The 18547-nt window shown below is 41.1% G+C and overlaps 1 pseudogene; it reads right to left on the reverse strand.

The window, feature by feature from the left end:
* Positions 1-14801: 14801 nt before the first annotated feature.
* Positions 14802-17892, reverse strand: LOC122023341 (annotated as a pseudogene).
* Positions 17893-18547: the final 655 nt, after the last annotated feature.

Below are 18547 nucleotides of genomic sequence, written 5' to 3' on the forward strand. Positions count from 1 at the left end.
AGACTTATACTTTTTCTTCTCCCCCTTTGATCACATAAAAAATTGGGGTTGCAAGAAAAATCTAAGGGTTGACACTTAGAAAAATTATAAAAATCTATTCCAATGATTTTCTTGAAAATATTTTTAAGTCAAGGAAAATTTCTAAGTCAAAAATAACTTTTGAAAAAATTTCTTAAGTTTTTGTCATCAAGAATTAAGAACTTTCTAAGCTGAAAACTTTATGTAAGAAAATTTAAAAAAGAAATTTGAGAACATTTATAAAAAAATTTTCTATGTATTTATTTTATTTTATTTTAATTCTAATGCTTTTATCAGAAAGTTTTAAAATTTCATTTTAATTTACCATAACTTCTTAAATCACACTTTTACAGATTTAAAGCAACCAATATTAAACATGCAAAAAATTATATCATGTTAATTTATATTATTAGTTTGTCGAGATTCTTTAATCGACAAACTATTTCTTTTGACTTAATATTTTTTGTTATATTTTGAATTTCTAATTCATAAAAATATTTCGATAATATAAATTCTAACTTGATAGAGTTTTTCGACAGTATTTCTAATTTACAAAATTCGTTCGACAAAATATTTTGTAATTTGCAAAATTTATTTGACAGAAGATTTTCTAATCCGAAAAACTTTTTCGATGATTCAATTTCTAATTCGCAGAATTCTTTTGGCGACTTTTCGATTGATTTAACTAATTGTTCAGAAGGTGGAGACCATACCTGACTTACCTTGTCAGCAGTTGATTCTCCCCCTGTCGAGTTACTTTTGTTAGGACCAAAATGTAGCTAGAGGGGGGGGGGTTGAATAGCTCAGTGCGATCTTCGTGCTTGACGTTTCTTGTTTCTTCAAAGATGTGCAGCGGAAATACAAGAAACATTACAACAATGCTAACAAATGGATTTTACTTGGTATCCACCTCACAAGAGGTAACTAATCCAAGGATCCACACACTCACGCACCCTCCACTATGAAAACACTCCTTCTCGGTAACTACCGAAGGCGGAGAAGCCTTACAACCTCACAATACAACAATGAGAAAGAAAGAAGCAAAATACAAATGAATCTTACAAGATTACAATGAAAACCCTAGCTTCTTCTTCTTCTTGTTGCAAATCGCCTCTTGACTTGGATGAGCCTCCAAGAACCTTCAAGAACTGGCGGTGAGAAAGTAAAGATCGCTGTGGAGAAGTTCTGTGTTCATCTGTCAAGAAGAGAGGAAGTCGTGTCGAAGAAAACGCTCGCCAACATCTATATTTGCGTCAACGGTCGAATCCCAATCGATTGAATTGCTCCCAATCGATTGGGGAGGCTTTGGATCGATTGATCAATAGATCCAAAGCGCCTCTGTGCTATCTGGAATCGCCTTGAATCGATTGCCCGATCGATTCAAGGCTTCTCGAGCGATTTCCAACGCTCCAATCAATCGCCCGATCGATTGGAGGCTTCAATCGATCAATTGATCGATTTAGAAGCTTGCTATTCACTCAGAAACTCTCTCAATCGATCGACCGATTGATTGGGGAAGTTTCAATCGATTACCCAATCGATTCAGCCCATTTCTGCATGAATTCACGTCAACCAATCGATCCACTGATCGATTGAACCCCCCAATCGATCAGCCAATCGATTGGGAAGCAGAAATCTGTGCAGAGCTTGAAATTAGCTTCGTTTCGCATCCGAGATCACCTCATTCCGATATCTGAGTCAAAAGTTATGGTTTTCGGAAGTTTACTACGTCCGAACTTCCTAGTTCCATGCCAACTCCCTATTGGACTTACGGTCGTTAAGACTTCGGTCAACTTTTGGCTCATCTGGACTTTCTTTTTGTGCCAAGTGTCCGGTCCTCCATTACCCACTTGGACTTCCACCAGATGTTTGGTCAACCTTGACCCATCTGGATTTTCCCCGTGCCTGGCTTCACTCACCAGGACTTCCATTCTGCCTAGCTTCACTCACTATGACTTCTCTTCTGCCTGGCTTCACTCACCAGGACTTTCACCTAGCTTCACTCACTAGGATTTTTCTTTTGCCTAGCTTCACTCACTAGGTCTTTCACCTGGCTTCACTCACCAGGACTTTCACCTAGCTTCACTCACTAGGATTTTTCTTCTGCCTAGCTTCACTCACTAGGTCTTTCACCTGGCTTCATTCACCAGGATTTCCCTTCTGCCTAACATCCCAGTTAGGACTTCCCAGTCAAGTATCTGGTCAACCTTGACCTTCTTGACTCTTCTTCAACCAACCTGATCAGACCCTGATCAGAGGGGAATTGCACCAAACAATCTCCCCAAATGAACAACTGCATTGTCAAACATCGAAACCCAAACCAAGACTCAAGCTCGGTCAACTAGGTCAGCCTTGACCTGAGGGATATTGCGCCAACAATCTCCCCCTTTTTGATATTTGACAATACCACATTTAAGTTAGGCTAATCCCATAGCCTCAACCTCCTTCATGCCACTAGGTAATGAAGGCATAAGTTAAACCCTTCATTCTCCTCCTAAGAGGGCAAACTCCCTCTAGGTAATGGAGTCCTAACTTAACCATGCATTCTCCCCCTATTGACACACATCACAAACATGCCCCCATATTTGGGCACACATCAAAAACAACACCTCCCCCTGAAGAGTTGCTTATCGTTGTTCACAACTTCACTCGTTGTGATCACCATGATAATGAAGATCCCATACCCTTCATTATCATCAACGCTCACCCTTGAGCATTAACCACTTGAATAACCCAAATGAAGGTCCCATACCCTTCATTTTTATCAAATGCTCATCCATGAGCAAACTCCACTTAAACAATGAGGATACCTACTCCTCATTAATTTCAATGCCCAACCTTGAGCATTTTCTGAAAAGAAGGTTAACCACCTTCCAAGGTTCATGAAAAATAGTTTTCATGTCTTAAAGAGTCCCTTCCCTTAAAGACATGGTGGTAACTTCTGTCATTGCACCAACAATGACATGGAATCCCTAAACCTTTAGAAAACCTAAATTTAGAAGTTTTGAGGTTCAAATATTCAATATTTGAAGCAAACCTCAACCTAAACTTCTACTTAGTCTCCCAATCCATCCTTGTTTTCAACATGAAAACACCATTTTTATGTATACAAATGCACTTTTAAGGGTTTGGAATGGTTACCTAGACTAACCATGGTTCAAAAATGCTGAAATCAGGCTTAACCAGCCAAAATCAACAACTTTGATCGATTGGGGTTGGGTCCCAATCGATCGGACCATGCTGAATCGATCCACTGATAGATTCAGGAGGGCTGGATTGATCGGTGGATCGATCCAGACGGCTTCTATTTGCGAGAAGCCTGTTCTCAATCGATCGTCCGATCGATTGAGACCCTTTAATCGATCACCCGATCGATTGAGGTCTGATAGTTGCTGAAAGTTCATTTTAGTCAACTTCAGAAACCCCTAGAAAATTCTACAAAATTCTAAAAATCGTGAAAATTTGTGTAGACATTATTTAGGGTATATATTTTCAAGAAAAAAATAGTTTTCTAAGAAAATACATCATATTTTCAAAGATTGACACAAACTTGAAAACTTACAAAAACTTTAGTATTTTCTTCAAGTTTGTGTCTTACTATTCAATGATGATTACTATCAAAAGATAGCCTTCACCAAGGTTTTCCAAAATTATTTTAAAACCATTTTCAAAACCAATATCCCACCATGTTCCTTGGGTTTAATGCATATGACTTGTACACTAGCTTTCCCAATGATGGGAACACACATAACTATGTGTTTTGATGAACTTAAAACTCAAAAGAATGCACCAAATCAACATCTTGAGTTTTGTTCATCATCCTAACATCTCACTTGAATCTACTGTGCACTAAAACACATACAAGTCACCTTATAGGTCTTTGTGAGATGTAGATTTTGGTTTTGTCCTAATCTAGGGATCATGCATCTCTATCTAGGCATTTTGAGTGGCAAACATCCACCAAGGATGTTACTTGTTTATATCACCTGTTGATAAATGTCATTTGTCCTTAATTTTAAGGAAATAAACATAATGCATGATAATGTTATGGCATACATCAAAAAGAAATAATTTTCAAAAGAAAATTTCCTATAACTAGATGATGTATGTATGTCATGACATGGTATTTTTGTGTTTTTCATCATAAGGTACGAATGCAAAAATAATCATGATGTCATGGCATATAGTGAGCAAACAATCATGGCAAGGTTTAGCATAGATAAAATACCTAGATTACCTATCTAAGTGTCCTTAAACCTTAGCTAACTTAAAATCTAACCTAGATTGCCCTCTAAACGCTCCAAGAAAATGCCAAAATCTAAATTGACATTTTTAATTCTCTTGACAAAATTTATGCCGATTGAAATTAAGCATATTCCTCAAGTGTTGACATATTTCATTTTTCCACAAGAGTAGCACATTTAATTAAGGCTTAGATTTGCCTTAAATTACTAAGAAAATACCAACGTCCCAACTTGGTATTTCTTATGCTTTCCCAAATTGTGCTAATTAAAAATAAAATCAATACTTATCAAATTTGGCACATTTTACTCTTTCAAAGAGTAAATCATAAATCCATTTCATTTTCAAAGGGTTAATAATAACCTTGAAAATGCTCCTTGAGTGTCAATTTCTTCAAAGTTGGGTTAACTACCCTTTTTCTTAGAGTTGACACTCTCTAACCCATCTATGGGGTAGAGAAGATGCTCCTAGGAATCCAAAATCTATTGGTGCTCCTTGGATGCTCTAGGTACTCACTAGGGATAACTTCCCTAGATACCTTCCTAGTGACCTTGTTTGACTTCTTAGAAGCCTTGGTCACCTTTTCTAGGTCAACCCTAGGGATTGCTTCCCTTGTGACCTTCTTTGTGACTCTCTTAGACATCTTAGAAGTCTTAGACACGTTTGTTGCAAAAATACTCTTAGGGATGACCTCCCTAGTATTCTTGACTTGACCACTAGACCTAGGGTTTGTTCCATAACTATATGGAACTCTATGATAAGTAGGTACATCCTTTTTGGTTTTAGGTTTGTATCCCAAACCTCTATGGCCCTTGGATGACCCTCGTTGCCCTAAACCTAGATTTTGCTCATTTTGCCCTTTAAGAATATTTTCCATCCTTTTTAGGGTCTTTTCTAGTTTGTCAAGTCTTGATCTCAAGACTTGATTCTCCATTGCTAAGTTCTTAGTTTTTGGTTTCCCATTAAGTCCATGAGCATTTTGGTTTCTAGGCTTGTAGCTAAAATCCTTAGTGTTATTGCCTAGACTTTTACCTATCTTCCTAGACCTAGGTTTGGTTGTCTTAGCATGGAGAGCCACATGATTTTCTTTGATAACATCATGCCTCCTATTTTCATGGTAAATAGCATTAAAATGATATAGATTAGAACTATCATGCTTTTTACCATTGTTTAAGGGGGTAGGTTCAATGAATGATACCTTCCTTTTTTACCTTGGAGGCTCCCCCTTGAGTTGTGCTTCCTCCTTGAGCATTGACCGCCTTCTTCCCCTTAGGGCATTGACTTCGGTAATGCCCCTTTTGATTGCAAGAGAAGCACACAATGTGCTCCTTGCTCTTCTTTGTGTTGGGGATGGTCTCCTTGGGCTTCTCCTTGCCCTTTTGTGCCACTTGGCCCTTCTTCTTGACCAATTTAGGGCATTTACTTTTGTAATGCCCTTTTTCCCTACATTCAAAACATATAATATGATTTTTATTTTTAAATGAACTATTTATACCTTCTTGTGTAGGGGTGACTTCTTCTCCTTTGGATCCGGATGTGGAGGCTTCCTCTTGATCCGATGATGATTCTCCTCCAATAGATATGACTTGATTTGTGGAGGTGGAAGCTTCTTCATCCTCTTCTCTTCTTGACCCGGATGTGGAGACTTCTCCTTCTTCTTGATCCGGTGTCACCAAAAGTTGCTCCCCCTCAATCCTAAAGGTGGAGACTTCTTCATCTTCATCTTGTACATGGAACAAGGAGTATGCTCCCTCCTTGTTCCCTTCATTGCATTCCCTCGAAGATGAAGCTTCGTCTTGGACTTCTTCTTCGGAAGTTGAGCATCTCTCAACTTCGAAGTCCTCCTCTTGGTATTGCTCCAATGAGTCACCCTCTTTAGATTCCTCTTGATTCGGTATAGTGGAGGGGATCTCATGGATTGATGCCAATTTGCTCCAAAGCTCCTTTGCATCTTCAAATTCTCCAATTTTGCAAAGAATGGTGCTTGGCAATAAATTAACCAATAATTTGGTTACCTTGTTATTCGCCTCACACCTTTGAATTTGTTCTTAGCTCCATTTGCTCTTCTTGAGGATTTTGCCCTTTGAGTTTCTTGGAGCCTCGAAGCCTTCCAATAGAGCAAACCATTGCTCTATCTCCATCATCAAGAAATTTTCAATTCTTGATCTCCAAGAATCGAAGCTTGTAGATACATATGGTGGAGGCACCCTTGTGTCGAATCCAAGTCCGTCTTGAAATTCCATGTTGAAGATGAGCTTGAAGAAATCTTTGACTTGAAGAATTTTGCTCCAACTTCTTCACCCTCTAGCTCTTTGCCCCTTCCGGCGATGATTCCGGTGAAGAGCGGCCTTGCTCTGATACCACTTGCTAGAGGGGGGGAGGGTGAATAGCTCGGTGCGATCTTCGAACTTGACGTTACTTGTTTCTTCAAAGATGTGCAGCGGAAATACAAGAAACACTACAACAATGCTAACAAATGGATTTTACTTGGTATCCACCTCACAAGGGGTGACTAATCCAAGGATTCACACACTCACGCATCCTTCACTATGAAAACACTCCTTCTCGGTAACTACCGAAGGCGGAGAAGCCTTACAACCTCACAATACAACAATGAGAAAGAAAGAAGCAAAATACAAATGAATCTACAAGATTACAATGAAAATCCTAGCTTCTTCTTCTTCTTGTTGCAAATCGCCTCTTGACTTGGATGAGCCTCCAAGAACCTTCAAGAACCGGCGGTGAGGAAGTAAAGATCGCTGTGGAGAAGTTCTGTGTTCGTCTGTCGAGAAGAGAGGAAGCCGTGTCGAAGAAAACGCTCGCTAACGTCTATATTTACGTCAACGGTCGAATCCCAATCGATTAGATTGCTCCCAATCGATTGGGGAGGCTTTGGATCGATCGACCGATCGATCCAGAGAGCCTCTGTGCTCTCTGGAATCGCCTTGAATCGATTGCCTGATCGATTCAAGGCTTCTCGAGCGATTTCCAGCGCTCCAATCGATCGCCCGATCGATTGGAGGCTTCAATCGATCAATTGATCGATTTAGAATCTTATTGTTCACTCAGAAACTCTCCCAATTGATCGACTGATCGATTGGGGAAGTTTCAATCGATTACCCAATCGATTCAGGCCATTTCTGCATGAATTCATGTCAACCAATCGATCCACTGATCGATTGAACCCCCCAATCGATCAGCCAATCGATTGGGAAGCAGAAATCTGTGCAGAGCTTGAAATTAGCTTCGTTTCGCATCCGAGATCACCTCATTCCGATATCTGAGTCAAAATTTATGGTTTTCGGAAGTTTACTACGTCCGAACTTCCTACTTCCATGCCAACTCCCTATTGGACTTACGACCGTTAAGACTTCGGTCAACTTTTGACTCATCTGGACTTTCTCTTTGTGCCAAGTGTTCGGTCCTCCATTACCCACTTGGACTTCCACCAGATGTCTGGTCAACCTTGACCCATCTGGATTTTCCCCGTGCCTGACTTCACTCACCAGGACTTCCATTCTGCCTAGCTTCACTCACTAGGACTTCTCTTCTGCCTGACTTCATTCACTAGGACTTTCACTTAGCTTTAATCACTAGGATTTTTCTTCTGCCTAGCTTCACTCACTAGGTCTTTCACTTGGCTTCACTCACCAGACTTTCACCTAGCTTCACTCACTAGGATTTTTCTTCTGCCTACCTTCACTCACTAGGTCTTTCACCTGGCTTCACTCACCAGGATTTCCCTTCTGCCTAACATCCCAGTTAGGACTTCCCAGTCAAGTATCTGGTCAACCTTGACCTTCTTGACTCTTCTTCAACCAACCTGATCAGACCCTGATCAGAGGGGAATTGCACCAAACAATCTCCCCAAATGAACAACTGCATTGTCAAACATCGAAACCCAAACCAAGACTCAAGCTCGGTCAACCAGGTCAGCCTTGACCTGAGGGATATTGCACCAACAGCTTTCTTCCCAAGTCTCTCTCCCTTCATCGATGCTCATCTAGGATGAGCTTTTTGTAGCTTCGGGATGGAGTTCGGCTGTCTCGGCAGTTTCCTCATTCTCGGACTGTTCTGACAGTGACTTGGTGTCCATCGAGGAGTTGGATTCAACTTCAGCTTGTACTTCATAGATCTTGAAGAACTTTTCCCAAAGTTCTTTTGCACTTTTATATTCTTCGACTGTGTCGAGATCTTCATTTGGTATTACGCTTAGCAGGTGAACTTCTGCCTGAGCGTTTGCCATACTCTCCTCACGTTGCTTCTCGGTCCAGAGATATTTCTTGATTTCTTCTCCATTCGTTGTCTTTGGTGCTTCATAACCAAATTTCATTATTAAAGAAATACCAAAATCTGTGTTTAGATATACCTCCATTTGTTGCTTCCAAAAAGCAAACTCCCCCTCGAATGCTGGTGGGTAGACGCTAGCTCCGACTATCGTTTTATTGCTTCGATCGGCAGTTAGTCCTGTTGAAGCGCCTTGGCTCTGATACCACTTGTTGGTCCCTTTAGAGGCCGGCTAGAAGGGGGGTTGAATAGCCTGAAAATAAAAACGCAATCCTTCTCGAACTCTTAAACTAACACTTGCATAAATAAAGTAAACAATAAAACATAAAGGAAGTAAAAGGCAGACAGAGATTTACTTGGTTACAACCAGGGAGGTTGTTAATCCAAGGAAGATGAAATACTAGTATCTCCTTCAGGCGGAGAAGCCTTTTACAGTGTTTAAGCATAGAAACAGAAGCTCAACTCTAAACTAAAGCACACAAGTGTGTGCTCTTAATCCTAATATAATAACAAGCATATATATTTAGTATTTATTTCTTTAACTTATCAAAAGGTGAGATTTAGCTTGATAAATCAATATGCCCGATAAATTGGGAAATGATATTACTTATAGTGTGTATTGTTGATTATAGAAGGAAACTATGTCCTAGTAATCTAGGTTGAGAATGTCCCCAAGAGGAGCTCATAAGGATTGTCATGTTAAACCCTGCAGATGGACTTAGTCCGACATGACAATGAGGTTGAGTGGTATTACTCTTGGAGCTAGATATAAATTAAGTGAGTTGTCAGTAACTTACTTAATTAGTGGACATTTGTTATCTTAAACATAGGGAGACTAACACACTCATGATAAGAAGGAGCTCATAATGTAATTTGGGATTGGTGCGGTAGTGCAATAATAACTCTATAGTGGAATGGGCTATTATTGACGAACTTGAGTTGTGTGTTCAGGGCGAACACGGGATACTCAAGCTCATCGGAAGGCCAAAACCAATTTCTCCTCTAGGTCCCTGTCGTAGCCTCATTAAAGCCTCAAGTCCATCCAAATAAAAGCCCTTCTTGATGTCCAAGAAAAGGCCGGCCTAAGGCTTGGTGACCAAGCCAAGGGCCGACCACCATCTTCTCTTAAGGGGCGGGTCGGCCCCTTGCTTGGTGCCCAAGCAAGAAGGGGCCGACCACAATAATTCAAAGATGAGGGTGTGTTTTGAATTTTTAAAATCTTCTCTTTGTAGATATCTACAAGTTTTAAAAGAGATATTTTAAATTTAAAAACTTTCCTTATTTGAATTAGGCCACATGGTTTAAAAGAAAGTTTAAAAAATTTTAAAACTTTCCTTTTTTAACCATCCTCATGGTTTTAAGGAAAAACGAAGAGAAGTTTTAAATTTGAAAATTTTCTATTTTTGTAACCATGTTAAAAAAGGAAATTTTTAGAAGAGAAGTTTTAAATTTTAAAACATGGTTTTAATTTTTAAAACTTTTCTTTTTTAACATTCACTTTAGGAAATTAAAAGAGAGCTTGTAAAATTTTATAAGGGTTTTTTCTTTACTTATAAAATTTTTACAAGGATTATTTCTTTCCTTTTAATTGTGGCCGGCCACCTTTGCTTGGTGCCCAAGCAAGGGGGCAGCCAATCATCCTTTAAAAGATTCAATCAATTAAATCAATCAATGATTGGTGATTGAATCAATCAAGAGGAAAGAAAAGGAAAAATAAAAGGGGAAAAGGAAAAACAAGAGGAAGATTTTAATTTTTGTAAAAATTCTTTCCTTATTTGCCTTGGGCAAGTAATATAAAAGAAGGGGAGAGGAGGCCTCATGGGATAACAATTCTTATTCTCAAGTTGGTGCTTCCTCTTGTGGTCGGCCCTCTCCCTCTTCTTATCCCCTTGCTCTCTTTTGTTCCCTTGAGGTGGTGGTGGCCGAAACATAGAGAAGGAGAAGAAGGTTTTTGGGTGGTGTTCATCTTGGAGGATCGTCACCCACACGACGTCCAAGGTAAAGCGAGGAATACGGTAGAAGATCTCGAGGTCATTAGCATACAAAGAGAAGGTATAACTAGTAATTTTCTTCCGCATCATGCTAGTTATTTTTCTTTGTATGAATTCCAAACACAAGAGACAATAGATTCTATTTTTTCGGATTTGTTATTCGAGTTTGTGTTTTTGTTTTTCGAATTTGTGATTCGATTATTTCTTTTGGTTAAACCTAGAGTTATATAAGGAAATTAAATATTAGCTTTCCTTAAAAGGCTTTGTCTAGGAAGTGGTGGTTGCTCCCATATCTAAGAAGTCCTAGTGTCTCGCCATGTTTAACCTGGAAGCCAATTTTGGAAATTAATATTTAATTGAATTTATAACATAGGTGGATTTGGATCAATAGTGTTAAGTTCCGCTTGCGATCCAAGTCTAAACCATTAAGAACAGATAAGTTAAATTTGGAATCAATAATGTTAAGTTCCGTTTGCGATTCCTAATTTAACTTCTAAAGAACACAATAGGTTATTTAGAAAAGGTTCGACGTTTGTACAAAATTTTTGTACAGTGGAACCGGTACGATCTTCCTAGGACTAACCAACAAATCTTACTTATACTTGGTTTTTGAGTCTTTCCCTATTTTTGATGTGTGTCAAAGGGGGAGTTGTTTAACTCAGGGGGAGAGTTAAAATTTAAAATTGCTTGTTTATTCAATTATTGCATATTTTAACTTTACTTTGAACATTGGTTGCCAAACATCAAAAAGGGGGAGATTATTGATGCAAGTTGCACCAGAATCAAACCTAAGTTTTGATGTTGTCAAAGGTTCAAATTAAGTCTTGTTATGATCTAACAAGTTGACTGAGTGTGTAGGATGTTTACTCAACCAGGAAAGACCTAGTTGGAGGCTAGGCAGGAGAAATCTTAGCAGATCGTGGAACCCAGGTGCAAGTCCAAGTAGGTCGAGGAGACCCGAATCTTGGCAATGTGATCAAGAGGTCTGGAGGACCGAAGATCAAGAGAAAAGTCCTGGGGAGTCGACCAAGGGTAAGTGAAAAGTCCAAACTAGATCTGGAGGATCAAAGTTTGGCAGGTAGGTTGAGGTAAACAAACTGGAGGAGCGACGGTGAGGTCGTGTTCCTGAAGGGAATAACCTAAGGTCGCTGATCCAACTGAAGAAACCAGGAAGGTTTCAAAGTTGAGATCAAGACGGTTCTACTGTCTTTCATATTACTTTTGCATTATAATATTATTGTTCTAACATTTGTTTTGCAGAAGATTTTTGGTTAACACTATTTTGTAGGTACAACTGGATCGGTCGACCGAACAAGGCAAAATCATATTCAAACCAGACCAGAACAGAGTTCAAGTCTGATCAAATACTGATCGGTTGACCGAATCTTATGATCGGTTGACCAAACTGAGATGACTCAGCACAGACAACAACGATCAGAGCAGAAGGAAAGCACACTGATCGGTCGACCGAACCAATCAGCATTAAAGGCGCATTAACTGTTGATCTCGGCAAATCACGACGAACAGGGAAGGAAGTTGTTCGTTCGATCGGAAAAAGGGTTCGGTCGACCGAACCCTTAAAGAGCATTGATTGCCAGAGATCGAGCCAGCGTCAGACTCTAGCCAGGAAGGAAGGGAGCGTGTTCAGCCGACCGAACAAGGAGGATCGGTTGACTGAACGTCCAGTACACCTATAAAAGGAGGATCAACGTCTGAGGTTGAAGAAGACTGACTACTTCTGATTAACTCAAGTGCTCTTCTGCAAGCTGCTCGTGCTACAAGTATTCGTCAACTCTGCAAGCCACTTCGTTCGATAGTACCGATCGAGCTTCGACTTTCAACTACTATTGTCGGTATATCTTATTTTGTACTGCACTTAATTTCATGTAAGATAGTAGGAGTGTTACTATTTTACATCTTTGTATCTGTACGATCCACTTCTTTCCGAGGATTTCGGAAAGAAGGGTTATAGTGTTTTGCCCATCGGAGCAGTCAAGGACTGTGGGCCTTCAAGTAGGAGTCGAGCTAGGCTCCGAACGAAGTAAACAGCTTTGTCCATTTTCTTATTTTCCGCTGTACAATTCTGTTTTAAAAGAAAAAGATAACTTTTAAAGAAAGCGATATTCACCCCCCTCTATCGCTAGCATCCGATCTATCAACATATTGTTTGGAGACCATGATCGCAGTCGAAACTCTTAGTTGGTCATTCAGCGCCTCCCCTGATTGTACCTATAACACTTCTGAGTGCTATGAGTTCTAGTCCAGTGGTAAATACAAAAAGGTTGGACCTATTGATGGGGCTCGACTAATGGGACTCGATCGATCTCCACATACTGGATCGCATTTGGCCTCTGCTAGTGAAAATGGGGCTAGGGGCCCGATCAGGGTCCTTTGTGTAGAAGAGGAGGGAGAGGAGCTCAACTTTCTGAGGCAGAGACTGGAGTAGGCATAGCTACCTCCTTCTTCTATGCAGACTGAGTCGCCTCCATGTTGATGTACTTGGTTGCCCTTTCTAGTAGATGGTCAAAATCCATAGGGGGCTTCTTGATCAAGGACCGGAAGAAGCCCCCATCTGTGAGCCCTTCGGAAAAAGCACTTGCCATAATTTCTGGAGAGACCGAAGGGGCATCTATGTCTACTTGGTTGAATTGTTTAATGTATGCACTTAGTGCCTCCTTGGACCCTTATTTGTCAAAAAATAAACTCAGTGTGGTCTTGTGGTACCATCGACTGCTAGTGAAGTAGTGGAGGAACGTCTTGAGAAAATCCTTGAAGCAACAAATGGAGTTGGTCGGAAGCCAATTAAACCATTTTTGTGCATAGCTAGAGAGGGTAGTCAAGAACACTCGACACTTAATGCCATCCTTGTATTGGTGGAGAATAGCTACATTTTGAATTTGAGAAGATGGTTCTCCGGGTCGGTCGCTCCTCCATGCTCCTCGGTCAGAAATGGCTCGATAGTTTGTCTTCCAATATTTCTTGGGAAAACGACATACTTATCTGCTCAGAGGAGCTACTATCCATTGGAGCTTTCCCCTTCTGATTATCCTGAGCGGGTGCAGGCACGAGCAAAAGGCTAATCAGATTTATACAAAGTTTCCACAGATGACGCCAAATTTGATCTCGTTTGAAATTAAGAAAGGCAGATAGCAAGCTAGGTGGCTTCATCGTTGACCGTGAAAAGACATTGGGCTAGAGGAAGATGGTGTTGAGCAGTCCTGCATGTCAAAAAAGAATGTAGAAGGAAGAAAATGTCAGCAATCAGGCTAGGAAGGGATCCCGGTGCAGGCACTCAGACGCTCAAGTCTGACAAGTGGTCGGGAGAAAAATGGAATGCGACAAACAATAACAATGAGAAGTGAGATCCGAGTGCCTAATCTTGCGCACCTGCGACTTTAAGGGTATACCTCTTATATAGTGATAGTTTTCCTCTATGCATGAATATCGATGCATTTTTAAAAAAGAACCGACTATTCTGACATTTTGACAACTTTCCTAAAATAGACCTATAATTTTTGTACTTTGTAGGGTAGAAGCTTCCTTCGTACAGATTGCATAGGAAATACTCCCTTGATTTTCTGACAACCGTTATATAAAATGTCAAAAAATAATATTTGGTCGTTGGGTTGGTGGGCGCTGAATACACTTTGATGGTAGATCGACCGAGTCCCCTCTAACGTCCAGTCGAACCTCGCTCTCGGATGGAGTCAGGTTAGCTAAGGAATGTTGACCACCTTGAAGACTCGGCCTCCTTGAGGACTTGGCCTTTGCTCGGTCAAGGAGTCCGGTCGGACCTCATTCTTGGACGAGGTCGGGTCGGCTAAGGAATGTTGACCACCTTGAAGACTCGACCTCTCTAAGGATTTGTCCTCCCTGAGGACTTGGCCTCCTTGAGGACTTGGCCAAGGAGTCTAGTCAGGCCATACGTCTATCATATTCAATCAGATCGAGAGGATTCGACTCCAAATCGCACTAATACGGCTCATGGTTCCATTGAGTCGGGAGGACTCGCAATCCGATCGGCTAGATCAGTCGGTCGAGCCATGCGACCGTACTAGCCCCGAGTGTTGATAGCTCCTTAACTTTGACCGCAACATTAGCTGAACTTCTTGACTTCGACTCTCACTTCGGGGACCCTATCCTATTCGTTGTATCATATATGGATATCATCCAACCTTTTCTAACTGAAATTACAATCCCTTTTAGTCGCTACGCTGGTTGTCTTTCACCTTCCATAACTCCAATATATCGAGAAACCTGTAAAAGTTATGCAATTCCTCCATTACAGAAGCAATCCAAGTTCCTTTGACAGTTTACCGTATGATCAAGAGTAGTTTCTAACCTGTGAATGTACATTGAATCTAATCCTGTGGATCAAACAAGAAGAATTAAGGCACAACCATGCAAACTCTAGCCTTCTTAAATTGTCGTATCTTCTCTCAAGGGTTGGGCTTCATTGTGGTGGTTGTCGAGGGGCATGTACTGTGACATGATCGCCATGATCTCAGAATCCATGTAAGACTACAAAAAGAAAAAAGATGAAAAGGATATAGTATCAGAATCGAAATAATCGGGTTCGAAAAAAGCAAGTTTGATAACGAAGTATTTGAGGTTAGGCAACTGACCCTGAGCCTGTATTTGTAGAATACATAGGCTGCTATTGCAGCACTGATCACAATTGCTAGCACAAAGAGTGTTACAAACAAGGTGAACTTTGAGGCATTCTTGGCTGCATTTAGACACACGATATGAAGTCACAATCTATTTGAAAGAAAATTGTGAGAAGATACAACAATGTTCTTACCGATGCATGTGTCCTCGGACTTTATGTACACAAGGTTGCCTCTGCACTTGCAGTCATATCCTCCCCATGTGTTCTTGCATGAGCATTCAGGGCAAGTACAAGCAAGCTTCTCCGTGCATTCGTCGATATCTGGAGAATTACAACAAGATGAAACTTAATTATGCTAGTTCAGAAGATTAGATACCACGATTCAAAAGGGAATTACCTTGGCAATTGTGGCCATCACCAGAGAATCCATTTGGACAGCGGCAGCCGGTCAGTTGAGAATCCTACATGAATTTGGATGTACAAGTGGATCGATAAGTTTTTGAAGAGGATGAATCGATAATGAAAAACGAATTGAAATTGTGACAGAACTGAGCAAGCTGAGAATTTCTGGTTATCCCTGGTAACATTCCAGCAGCCCCCATTGTCAAATGCACATCTTCCAGGACCTACAGCTGAAACACAACATGCATTAGAATTTGTGTGAAGATCTGTTTTTCCGAAACGACATTAAACTTAAAATACCTGTACAAGAATCATAACCATTTCCACTGAATTGAACATTGTTTACCACAGGGCACTGGCAAATTCTGCCTCTAAAAGTATCCTAAATATGCAAAGTGTGTTAGCTGATGATGATTATATCTTCCTAGAAAGAGGCAAGAATCAAATCTGGTAGCTGAAGTTGTACTTTGCAAGCAGTGATGTTTAGTTGTGTGTCCTGCCAGCAGCCTCCGTTGGAAGTGAGGCACTCATTTGTCTCAATATCTTCAAACAAGGTGAAGTCAAGCCAAAGAACATTGATTGTTGGGTAATTTTAACCATGACAAGAATGCAAATTAACCTGAGTTCAAGCAAACATAAGGCTCGGTAGACTCTTTAAATCCTGCACAGATTGCTTTCAGCACAGCAGTCCTCTCAAATTTTCCTGCTCAACAACGAGTTTGAACAAGTTGTGTCAGTATGTTTCTTTTTTGTGTAACAAACAGAGATTTGTAATCCGAACACCTCGATACTGAATGTTGTTTATCATTAAGGTAGGCAGGATAGTTATATCTCCACGACTTCCATTGCCGACCTTTAAAATCGAAGACAGGATCATAAGTTGTATGGAATCAGAAACTCAGTTAACATTCAATTCATACCTGAAGGTCTTGCTCGATGCTCAGGACTTCGTTCTCAGCATCGGCTTCAGGATCTCCCATACACTTTGAAACCTTGTCCAAACTCAATCCTGATGAACAATCACATCAACTCGAAGAAGCAAACAAATTAAGGGCGGCATGGATTTAGATCATAATGATCGAATCTTACCAAGTGAGGTGACAACAGCCTCGCCACATTCCTTGCTGAACTTCTTCTCCTTCATCGAGCACCTCACATGGTAATCCGTCACGAAGTCCCACCAGACCCACGGCCGCCCGCTCTCATTCGCGACCCGATGAACGCAGAGCTGCCTCAAGTTCTCGACGACAATGTCTTTGCCATCGTAGCCCTCATCGAAGTCATGCTCGGGGTCCGGGGCGCAGTACCTGCCATTGTTAATGCATTGTGTCTTGCACTCCCTGCTGGTTTTGAAGGCGTCAGGGCAGAACCAAGTGATGTAGTGAGGGGTGAACAGGGTGAACCCTCCCTTCTCGAGAATCTGAGCGTTGCCCTTGAAGTCGCGAACGAACTTCACCTGTTCGTCGCATCGATCGCCGCACTCGTCGTTGCTGTTCGTCCAAAACTCGTACTCGACCCGCTCGTCGGGGTGAGGCATCGACTCTCTCCAGTCCAACTTGACCACCACCTCCTCGCTGCCACCCTTGGCCAAAGCATCCTTGAGCTTGTTGCCGAAGGATAGCGTGATGAGGGCGGAGGGGATGTTGATCTTTTCGACGTAGCTGTTTTCGTTGTCTTCATCGGGGGCGGCCATGGTTAGAAGAGGTTCATCTACCGAGTCGGCGACGAGGACTGCAGCAGCCCCGGCCTGCTGCCCGTTGTATGCCTTCAAAGCGAAGTAACAGACTGGAGAGAAAGTGGCGAGGGAAAAGATTAGAGACTGAATTGATCGGTTCTTGGATTGGAATTGATAGAACCGAAGAATCAAAGAAAACAGAGGAACAAAAACGATGGATTGGATTACCTCCGCGATCGACGAGAAGAATCACAGGGCGCTTGGACTTGGACCTGAACGGGTCGCCGTCGAAGGCGATACAGCCGTTCTGTTCACGGTCGGGGTAGATGACGACGCCGGTCAACGTGCCGCCATAGTTAGGCACACCGAAGTTGGCGATGGAGGCGTCGTGCCGCCCCTCGATCGACTCTGGAGCGATCACCGTGATGCTCTCCTTCTCCACCACGAAGCGTCCCGACGCTGGCCTCATCAGCACCGCCAATAAGGCTGCGACAGCGGCGGCGAGCCGGAGAGTCGCCATACTTCTTTGCAGCCTCCTTTTCTTCCACCCCCGATGTAGCTAATTGGATGACGCTATTGGGGATCACAGAAAAATCGACAATTTAAAAGGGGAAAAGGAAAGAGATCGGCGTGTCAGCTTACGCAGGCCGGATTAAGACACAAGAAGCGAAGAGAAGAGAAGAAAAGAGAAGATTAGAGTCGAGGAACCAACCAACTACCAAGACAGGTGAAAGCGACAGTAAAATCTCTCATGGATGTCTTATTACGGATATATCCCTGTATTTTATATTTTAAAAAAATGAATTTCGAAGATTTTTAAAATTGGCCATAAAGTCAACTAATTGGCCATCTCAACTTGACTTTTTTTAAAATCAAATGGCATATATTTTTTCCAAAAGAAAAAATAATTTGATGAACTTTTTTTTGCTTCTTTTTTGCAAAAGATAGAACATGTATATTTTAGTCATTTAACGAATCTGCCGGTCCTCCACCCTTACGGCATTGACAATTCTGGAAGAAATGATAAGTTTATTATTATTACTATTATTAAATTTATTAAAATTTTATTTTAATTAATTGAAATTTTTTTTAGTTACATATAGTGACGGCTCAACCAGACAAGTAATTCGAAGACCATAGTTATCAGATACATACAGAAAATATAAATGATCCTAATGGTTGGCTTAGCATTACAAGCCTTTCAAACACTACGGACATTTAATATGCTCTAAGAGAATCGAACCATCGTGAGGATTGTACGGGTATACCGCCTTACCACTTATCATTTGCCTTGGAGGACTACTTAATTGGAAGTCTTCA

Source organism: Zingiber officinale, chromosome 1A (genome assembly GCF_018446385.1).
Source record: "Zingiber officinale cultivar Zhangliang chromosome 1A, Zo_v1.1, whole genome shotgun sequence".
NCBI lineage: Eukaryota > Viridiplantae > Streptophyta > Magnoliopsida > Zingiberales > Zingiberaceae > Zingiber > Zingiber officinale.